Raw genomic sequence first — 11,377 nt, forward strand, 5'->3', positions numbered from 1 at the left:
GGTGAGCGCGCGTTGGGTCCCTAGAATGTTGACCCCCTTTGACAAACAAAGGCGAGTAGAATGTTGTCAGGCATTTCTAGACCTGGTCAAAGGTAAAGAAGAAGAGACTATCTCTCGAATTGTGACCTGTGATGAAACTTGGATTCGCCAGTGGGATCCGGAAAGCAAACAAGAGTGCAATGGAAATTTAAAGGAGAAAAGCCGCCAAGGAAGTTCAAGGTTCGGCCGTCGGCTGGAAAACTAATGGCCACCGTATTTTGGGATGTCGAAGGGATTTTGATGATAGATTATTTGCCTAAAAATACAACAATGAATGCTGAATATTATGCAAACTTGCTTGACCAGCTTCGTGAACAAATCAAAGAAAAGCGGAGAGGCAAACTCAGCAAAGGTGTTCCGATTTTACAAGACAATGCTCCTGTACACACAGCCTTAACGGCGAGGTCAGCCCTGAGCAAAAACGGCTTCACAGAAATTAACCATCCACCTTATAGTCCAGATCTGGCTCCCTGTGACTATTTCTTATTCAAAGATTTAAAGAAAAAATTGAGGGGTCGCAGATTTTCGACGGACGAAGAAATGAAGGAGGCTGTGACTGACCATTTTGACGAGCAAAATAAAAATTACTATTATAACGGCATGATGTCACTTATTTGCAAATGTCATAAGTGTATTTCACTTGCAGGAGACTATATAGAAAAATAAAAAAAAACTAGCCATCAAAGTCTTTTCTTTCATAGTTAGGTAGATTACTTATCAGCCTCCCATCGTAGATATGGTGAGATAGATATAGTTTACTTTAGCTATTTTAATAGCATTATGTCCTATGGTATATTGTTACGACGCAGTGCAGCCGATATCGATATTCGATACCATCTTTGTGCTGCAGAAGAGGGCTATTCGCGCTATTTATAACCTGACCTAGGAATTCAACTTAAAACCTAAAGAATCATTAGATAAATTTAAAGAAAAAACATATTAAGTTTTAACTGTAGCATCTCAATATATTCTTGATAGTGTTATGTATGTACATAAGCACATTAGCGAATTTACTGGAAACTTTGATAATCACATGACTAATACTAGGAAGAAACATACATAAACTTGTTATGCCTACTACTCAGTCTTTTGTTGGGCGATGTATACATATTGTAAATTGGTCGGTATTATTCTAAAAAGCTATAATTTTGAATATTATACTGGAATTGACTTTAAGAAAAGGGAGGAAATTATTGATGACAATATTATTGGATTTGGCCTAATTATAAGGAAAATACGGAAGATATTTTTTTAGAGAATAAATATTATTGAAAATGGTAAAATAACTAATGACTTTAAATACTGGATTGGATTTGATGAAAGAAAACTACTAAAGACAATCGCTATGGCATATACATAATTGGAGAAGGCTTAGATTATTTATACGTCTCGATAGACTATGACAGCTGTGTAAACGTTGAAAAAAATTGAGTTTAGAACAAACCTCTATTTTGAGCAATGCACGCACAAAAACACAAATTGTCATACCAATCGCGAGTGTAAGACGTCGATTGTCACGCACACCAAACTAATATTTCTGGCCTGTTTTTATCGGTTGACTCACAGCAAGAGACTATCTAGACGTATAAACTATCTAAGGGAGAAGGAAAATTTGATGAGTATTTTGTTTTGTACAAGTACTAAAAATAATTACCGAAAATAAAAATACTAGAGACAAGGAAGTAAGTAAGACCCTTGGCTATAGTCTGTTCGCAAGGACGAACAATAAAAAATATATAAAGTGATTAGTCATAGACTCAGTCTACGGATTAGTGAACTCAAAAAGGATGTTATTAGGAGGCGTAGCACGCACTGCGTTTAAAGGCGAGTGGTTTAGAAATAGCTGAAAGCGTAAAACCGCATACAAAGTCGTACTGCGGTTGGCGTTTTACTTAATTTTATTTCAGTATCACCATGGATTTCTGGAGAGCAGCATGTGTTGCGGCTTTGGTTTTCAAAATAGAAAAAAGAAAACGACAACAGCGCTGCCATAGGTACTGGATACACCCATTAACAGACATTTGAAAGGACATTTTTACAAAATATACAACAACAGTTTTAAAATTTTATTGGTCAAAAGGCAGCAATGTAAAAACTATTTCAGTTTCAGCTGCGTTTTTGAATTTAGAACCCGATTTGGACAGTGACATCAATGGAGTAGCAGTTAGGTATTTTATTAAACCTTGTCGAAAAAGAGGGTTGCTATAAGTTTTACGTTCGTCAGTCTGTCCCTATTTTCCAATCAAAATCTGTTCAGTCGGAGGTTTTTTACGTTTTCAATCAAAAATCACACTCATATTATATACGGGGAAGTTTGTATGTTTATTTTATTTGGCTTGTGTTTATATTTATTACTTCTTCGTTCTAAAGGGATTTGGATTTAATAAGATAAGGTAACCTTTAATGAGAACAACTAATACTCAAATTTAATATTTTTATTTACATAAATTAATTAGTTAAACTGGTAATTTAAATGTTTAGATAAATATAATTTGTCTTTTAGACTTAGATATCTTTTCTAGGGTTTTCTTTTCGGTATATTATGTAGTGTAAGTGGACATCAACATATATTTGTATCACAGCTTTTGTCAAATTTAAAATTTGGTTAAATCCAAAAACACTTAAATCCTTTAGTGGTGAAATATAAATATGCTTATTTGGTTTGTAAATTTCTTTACATCTCTTTCTTGCTACCAACTGGCGCCAATTCTCTTTCATTATCTCGTGTACGGGGAAGCTGAGAAATATTAGCTTTTACATATTTGCGATGTAAATAAGTACCTATCAATTAACGGTAACGATACTTCCGTGATAACGTGTGAATAGCACTAGTATGTAATTGTTCACGTATTGTAAGCAGTTGACATTACACAAAATACAATTATGCAAATCATTGTTCACAGGCCTTTAAAAATATTTTAACAAAAAAACAACTGACTCGATTAGACTTATTAATTAGATTGTATAAAAATACGTAATTACTTTTATACTTTTTAGTGAATATTATATTTATTATTTTGGAAAAGTGTTTTTGAAGTCGGTTGTTTTTTGTTATTTATTTTTATTTTTAGATTTTTAGTGAATCTGAACTACACTAACTAATAATTTGTCTAAATTTGTGCAGATCTACAAAATTTTGCAATGCAGCAATGAACGTAAGCGCATTGCAATTTTATTACAGATAGAAATTCTGCCACAAATCGCACACTTACTGTAGTTGGGATTTCCACTGATCATTGTCATATTCATCTCCGTTAATTACTATTTAAATACTTTTATAAGTAATAACAAAATTATAAAACTATCACCAAACTATATTTGAAGTATATCCTTTTCAATAATAAAAGAATTATCGATATCGGCAGGCGCGATATTAAGCTATTCGTAAATTTGTTGCGCACATACTTATAGCAAATTTAAGACTTATGGTTTTCTCGTGGTTGCCATTATCAGATCTGCAACAAATTGCTATGGGACCACACGGGAAGCACCAGCTTTCAAATAAAACTTTCAAAGAATCATCAAAATCAGTTCACCCAGTTCTGAGGTAACAAACAAAAAAACATACCGACGAATTGAGTTTTTAACCGACTTCAAAAAAGGAGGTTCCTCCTTTTTTGCATATTAATATTATATTATATATAAATAAAATACCCTTACCACTGATAAGTCACACCATCTTTTTTTGAGTCGTTAATGTGTTATTGAAGCACTTTTTATAGCACATTTAGGCTTGTTGATTGACACACAGTTGACACACGACTGAGGAGAAAAGTGTGCTACATTGTCTTTAGGCACACTTTTACCGTTCCGTTATCAGACTGCGAATTATATGTCCATATGTATGGAACGTCATTGATTACTACAGAATGTCCATTGTTACTTTTGACAAATTATTATAATCTGTGGGCCAGTTTCTACAATATAAAGACAATGCATTTCGTAAGGCAATATCATCTAAAGATCTATCCTCTGCGCTCGCCCAGTCGAGACTGAATAGAAAAGCGAATGCGGTTAACCGCCGTGCGTGCGCCACCATACTAATACTATGGGGCACAAAAAAACGCGCTTTTACAAACCGCGATCAAAACGTAGCAAGTTGCGTTTTTAAAATCAGTCACTGAAAAAAGTCGCTAATGCGTGGGCTTCTATAGAAAGCTATGTGTTAAATTTTTTTTGCGTTTTCAGACTTACGTTTAAAGGTATGCGTTTAATCGCGTGCTACGCTTAATATGCGGGACTGCGTAAAAATTTAAATTTAATTTAGTATGAAACGGGCAGTGAGGCTTAACATAAGTTTGAAATAGTTCATGACAAATGACACCATAATATGCTTCGACTGCCATATCTATACATTTCTGCGTTTACTACAGTAAGATATTATTGGTCAATAGGCAGCAATGTAAACATTTTTTCAGTGCTGCGTATTTTAAATGTAGAACCCGATTTGGACAGTGACATCAGTGGGGTAGCAGTTAAGTATTTTTTACTGATCAAGATCCGTTCAGTCGAAGGTTTCATACGTTTTTAAAAAAAATCACACTCTTGATATAAAGGCAAAAGTTTGCATGCTTATTTATTGGTTTGTCCATACATTTGTTACTCCTTAACGCTCTAAATGTATTTGGATCGAATAAGTTAAGGTAACCTATAATGAGACATACAAAATATACTCAAATATAATATTATTATTAAAAAAAACTAGGATGCCGCAGTCGCTCGTCAATTTGTAAATCATGTTTGTTTTAATATAATAATTGAATCAAGTCGAAATTCAAAATTGTGTGTCGACAATAACCTAGAAATTTTCGAAAGCTTTCTATGAGTTCAACAATTTTTAAAATGGGTCCAGAAATGACCGAGAAACAATTAAACACAGAAATCAATTGGAGTCAAGCGGTGGGAGCTCCGCTCAGTTTCGCTTCGCTTTTCTCAATAATTCGTTATTAAAATGTTAAGTTCCCTAAAATAAATTTAATTTGTTAAATTTTGTCTTTGAGACTTAGACATCTTTTACAGGTACGAACCCTGGAAAAGATGTCTATAAAGAATAAAGATGTTTTTTGGCATTTGTAGAGTAAGCGGACACCAACATATCTTTGTATGACAGTGTGTAAATGTACCAAATTATAAATTTGGCTAATTGGACTTTTGTGTATATTTTTACGTCAATTTGACTAAATTGACAAAATATGGTTATTGACTTTGGATAGAGATTTCAATACTTTTAATGTTAAAAGAGTTTAATACTTTTAATGTTGAATTTTTTTCGGTAACTAACACGCGTGAGTCGAGTGTTATTACAGTTTATAATTACATTTTCTCACAGTGCCTTTTAATAACTTGTGTATAGCAGTTTTCATTATCTTATTGGTGGTGGAGTATTTTTACTAGTAAGTATTTATTAACAATTTAACATAGATAATTGCGTGCTTACTAACTTAGACTTACTACCAACTTATCCATTATGGATATAACCCCCCCAGAACCTCCGGATCCTCCGGATATTCCATTACCTGGATCGAAACGTCGTTTACAGGACAGCGCAACACATAACGCAAATGCAGTCTCTAAAAAGACAATTATTGATACCGATATGGCTTCTGCATCCATACAGAATATATATAATCACCCAACTTTAGTTGTGGGGATTAAAGAATACACCTCATTAGATAAAGGTCCATTTATTATTCATGTTTCCCGCACTGAAGAAGATCCCTCTTCAGGTTTAACAATAAGACCTATAAAATTTGGTCAACTTTTACACAGACATAAAGTTGCCAATATATGCCCGGATGGTATTCAAAAAGTTGGTAGGAATAAAATAGCAGTAACCTTCAAATCAGCATCAGATGCCAACAAATTTTTAGATAACCCACTTTTAACTGCAAACAAATATGAAGCTAATATACCTAATTATAATATTACAAAGATGGGTATTGTCCGCCAGGTTCCGGTGGACTTATCCATGAATGAGTTTGTCGAGTCAGTTGATCTTCCCACAGGTTGTGGAAAGATTTTAAAAGCTCGCAGACTCAATAGAAAAGTTATTGAGGATAATAAAGTTTCCTGGATCCCAACCCAAACTATAGTTATTACTTTCCAAGGACAATCACTCCCTACCAGAATATTCCTATTCCATAACTCCCTTCCAGTAGAAACTTACCTCTTCCCCACCATTCAATGTCAGAACTGCAGCAGATTTGGACACATTAAAACTACATACAGATCCAACTCAAGGTGTTATAAATGTGCCCAATCCCACCCTGGTGACTCATGTAATATACTAGAAAAAGATGCAAATTGTATTAATTGTTCTGGACAACATTTTTCCACCAATAAAGGTTGTCCTGAACATGGTAGGCAAAGAACAATTAAAATAATAATGTCACAAGAGAACATCTCTTATGTAGAGGCAGCAAAGCGTTGCCCAAAATCTACAAGGCCATTCACAGAAATTCTAAGTAATCCTTCCTCATCCCATAATGCCCCTACAACCCACACGAGCCAGACTAGTATTCCTTCTGCTCCAACTACCTCATATAGGAAAACTGTTACTTCTCTTCCACACTCTAGAGCCCCATTAAGCAAGCCCTATGATAAAGCTGCTCATCAGGCCATTATTGCTGAGGTACCTTCAGTGTTCCCCAATGGCTCAGCATTAATGCATCAGTCTATTCCCTCCTCTACAGTACAGAATGAAAACCTCCTGGAGGTTCTCCTTTCACTCATTCTAAGTCTCATATCAAGTAACACTCTTAACATACCGTCCAACGTTGCCCATAAACTATCTCACATCTTATCCCTTTGTAACAATCATGGCCCCAGTGACCATCCTTCAATGGAACACCAGAAGCCTACGTCCTAGGAAACCAAGCCTTATTCATCTTATAAATAAATACCTTCCCTCTGCCATCGCCATATCTGAGACATGGCTGGCCCCTGGATCACACTTCTGGGTCCCGGGCTATGCATGCCTCAGGGATGATCGAGCAGATGGTGTTGGTGCAGGCTGTGCCTTATTTATAAGACGCACCCTTCCCTTTTCCCCAATTATCCTTCCAAACCAACATCCTGGTAAAAATATTGTTGCTGCAAAAGTTTTGAACATCTCCATGGTCTCTATATACATCCCTCAACCTCATTCAACTATGATTGCAGACATCCTCCATTTAATCTCGTCTATTCCCTCTCCTATGATTCTAATGGGAGATTTTAATGCACATCACATGTCTTGGGGCTCTAGCACTACTGATTATTTTTCTCTTTCCCTTCTTGATATTTTTGATGAATGTAATCTCTGCATAATAAATGATGGCTCTCCAACCCGCAGGGTTGCTCCTTCTCAAAATCCAAAAAGTGCAGTTGACCTGACCCTATGTTCTCCTTGTCTTGCTTCTCTTATTTCTTGGAACATCCTTCAAAATTCCAATGGCAGTGATCACTATCCTATTATCATTTCATTACCTGATAAAGTAATCCCTGCTCAAAATTTTTCCCCTTCTCTCAAATACAGATTAACAAATGCTAATTGGCAGCAATTTTCCACTTGCCTTGATGAAAAAATTTTAAGCTTTCCCAATCCTAACCATTCAAATGCTGTTGAAAATTATAATAAATTAGCAGAGGCCATGATATTTAGTGCTGACCAAAATTTTCCCATAAAAAAACCATCCAATAGTAAAATTTCAACTCCTTGGTGGGATTCAGATTGCACCAAGGCTGCTAAGGATAGAAAATTAGCCGAAAAAACATATAATAGGAGCATGACTTTGACCAACTTCATTAACTATAAAAAAGCTGCTGCCAAGGCCACTAATTTATTTGCCAAAAAGAAAAAACAAGGTTGGATCAATTTTTGCCAGAGCTTATCTCCCTGTACTCCATCTACAATTGTATGGAAACAAGTTAAAAAATTTAGGGGTTCTTACAATCCTTCGGAGCATGACTCAAGTGTAGATCCATCTGTATGGCTTGAATCCTTTGCAGATAGGTTGTCACCCCCTTCAGTTCCTAATGAAGACTATCTCCCTTCACCTCCAATCCCTCTCTCATCAACTCATAGTTTAGACTCCCCTTTCTCTTTTTCAGAACTCCTTCTGGCATTGGATGGCTTAGTTGACACTTCTCCCGGGGCCGATGGCATCCCCTATTCTTTCCTTAAACAATCTTCAATCAGATCCCAAGAATATTATGTCAAAATTATCAATAACCTATTTGATGTCGGTGCCATACCTCCATCTTGGAAAAATCAAGTGATCATTCCTATACTCAAACCAGGTCAGAGTCCATCTAAAGCCACCAGTTATAGACCTATTGCCCTATCATCTGCTCTTGCAAAAATATGTGAACATATGATCAAACATCGACTTGAGTGGTTTGTTGAATACAATAACCTCATTTCCGATTCCCAGTTTGGATTCAGAAAGGGGAAGAGCTCATTAGATAGCTTGGGTATCCTTACCACTGATATAAGATTAGCCCTTTTCCAAAAAGAACCTCTTTTGGCAGTTTTTCTAGATATAGAATCCGCATATGATAACGTGTCTCTTCCTCTGCTCAGGAGCAAACTCATTCAGCTGAGTATTCCAGCGAAGTTAACTCGATTCATATGCAATATGCTAATGGAGCGAACAATTACCATTAAAGGCCCATCCTCATACCTACCTCCTAAAACAGTTTGGAAAGGTTTACCTCAAGGTTCTGTTCTCAGTCCTTTACTATACAACCTGTATACCTCTGATATTTCTAGCACAGTTACCCCCTTTTGCCAAATCTTGCAATATGCAGATGATATTGTTCTATATACTTCTGATAAGTCTATACAGGCTTCTTCTATTCGTTTGAGTCATGCTCTAGAATATCTCTCATCATACCTCTTGCAACATGGGCTAACACTATCACCTTCTAAAAGTAGGGTAGTTTTATTCACCAACAAAAGACGTCTCCCTGTAATCAAAGTCAAAATTTACAATATTGAAGTTCCTTTTGTCGATAATGTTAAGTTCTTGGGTGTATGGTTGGATCAAAAATTGACAGGTGTAAAGCACTTTAACTACATCTCCCAAAAGTGTGAAAAAAATATTAATATCCTTCGCTCATTATCTGGCGTTTGGTGGGGGGCTCACCCCTTCACCCAAAGATTGCTATACAATGCCATAATTCGTAGCCACATTGATTATGGCACGTTACTTTTGGTTCCAGGCAATAAGGCAGGTTTAGATAAGTTAGACAAATTACAGGCAAAATGTTTGCGCATTATATTAGGTGCTATGAAATCTAGTCCTATTAATGCTATGCAGGTCGAGTGTGTAGAACCTCCCCTCTCGCTTCGTCGACAGTTCCTCGCTAATAAACTGTTTTTTAAATTTGCGGAATTCCGGGATCACCCTTTGCTGCATAAATTAGATCAATTAGTTGGCCTATACAACAATAACCAAATTTCTCAAGATAAGAGATCATGTCTTGCCCATAGTTACCTATTGTACTCTCAACTCCCTAACCCCTTTTTTCAACTTTCGAAATTACCGCTATTCTCAATGCCTTTCAATGCACTCACCTTCCAACCCTTAATAATTTTAGATCTGGGCATTAATAAGTTCACCATAGAAGCTAACAAAACATTTTCTCATGTTATGCATTCAGATTTCCAAAATTGGCATAAGATTTTCACTGATGCTTCTAAAATACACATGAGCCCAGTTGGTGTTGCAGTATGGATCCCCTCCACAAGAATTGTACTAAGTTATAGCTGCCCAACTGTCACTTCGGTATTCACAGGGGAAGCAATTGCTATACTTGAAGCTATTTTATTTATTAAGTCCCATGGCCTAAACAATTCTATTATATTATCAGACTCCAAAAGCTGCCTTCAATCCATCCTCTCAAATCCATTTCGCTCAAAAAGTAGGTTTCCAATTATACTTAAGATAAGAGAAAACTTGAAAGAGTGCTATGATCTCAACATCAACATAGTTCTAGCATGGATACCAGGCCATGCAGGTATAATCGGCAATGAAAATGCTGATGCTTGTGCCAGGTCAGCTGCTCATACAGGTTCCCAACAACATTCTCAAATCTTCTCTCATGACTTGTGCTCCACTTTGAAAATAAATATGTTTGAGAGGTGGTCAAACATCTGGCAGGTTTCCAAAACTGCTAAAGGCGTCTTTTATGGTGATATACAACCTGTAATCCCTTTAAAACCGTGGTTCTCGAAATTTAGATTCCCCAATAAATCAATAATATCAACAGTTTGCCGGTTACGCTTAAACCACTCTTGCACTCCAGTATTCCTAGCCAAATTAAGAATTAGAGACCATTCTCTATGTGAATGTGGACTTGATGAGGGAAATGTAGACCATTTATTCTTTAATTGCCCTTTAATGAAGTCTTCCTTGTACAACTTTATACCTCCTGAAATCCCCCGCCCCACCTCCATGAAATGCCTCCTCACCTTTGTTTTCACTCCTTTTGTAAATACTTTATGTAAATATATTAAACAGAATAATATTAAGTTATAACTAACACAATAAATGTTTTATATAAGTAATATTATCAGTGTTTGTCCATTATAATCTAACAGCATGTATATTTGTTTCAGGTATAATAAGAAAATAAATCTGTTTTGATTCTGGGCACCGGTCATTACTATAATCACTTATAAATTCGTTTACACCGATCAAATGACACACTCTAAGCTTGTTGGTCTACTGAAACGTGACATTGGCGAGTTGTGGTGCCCCTTCCACAGAAGCCACTAGAAAGAATAGAATATAATAGAATACTTTTAATGTTAAAAAAGTTTTATCATACTTTATGGGCATGAATTTTAAACGCTTGAATCCATTAGGTGGTGATATATTTTTGTGCAAAAAATACAATATTGCTATGATTAGCTATTCTAGTGATATTTAAAAAAATAGGAAATCGGTTGAGCCATAAGGCCATCCTTGCAAGTTCCCGCTAATTCAATATCCGAACATTTCTAATTGTACCTATGACGATTTTGAGCTCTAAAATATAATTTGTTCAATGTTAGCCTAAGCACATGATCGGATTTGGTACGGTGAACCATCGGATGCCGTCTGATAGCGGAACATATTCGATGGTATGTCACATTGTCCGTCACACAAATTTATTATTATTTCCGTCTGGACAGTGAACCGTATTACCGAGAACGACGCCTGACCAATCGGTGGGAGGTGACCACCGGACCGTCCGATGTTCCAGCCGTACCAAATCCGACCATGTCTTTAGGCTATTATAGAGTTTCGCAGTTCGCTAAGCTGCTGGTCGAGTGGTGAACTGTCAAAATTCAAAAGTCAAAACCTGTGAT

The 11,377-nt window shown here is 36.1% G+C and overlaps 1 long non-coding RNA gene across 1 annotated transcript; it reads right to left on the reverse strand.

Annotated features, from left to right (window-relative positions):
* Positions 1-7,845: 7,845 nt before the first annotated feature.
* Positions 7,846-9,200, reverse strand: LOC126972423 (uncharacterized). Its single transcript, XR_007731137.1, has 2 exons — positions 8,275-9,200; positions 7,846-8,198 (listed from the first exon to the last, which is right to left on the reverse strand). It is a non-coding gene; the product is annotated as an uncharacterized LOC126972423 (long non-coding RNA).
* Between the last annotated feature and the right edge of the window lie 2,177 nt (positions 9,201-11,377).

Source organism: Leptidea sinapis, chromosome 26 (assembly GCF_905404315.1).
Source record: "Leptidea sinapis chromosome 26, ilLepSina1.1, whole genome shotgun sequence".
Classification (NCBI taxonomy): domain Eukaryota; kingdom Metazoa; phylum Arthropoda; class Insecta; order Lepidoptera; family Pieridae; genus Leptidea; species Leptidea sinapis.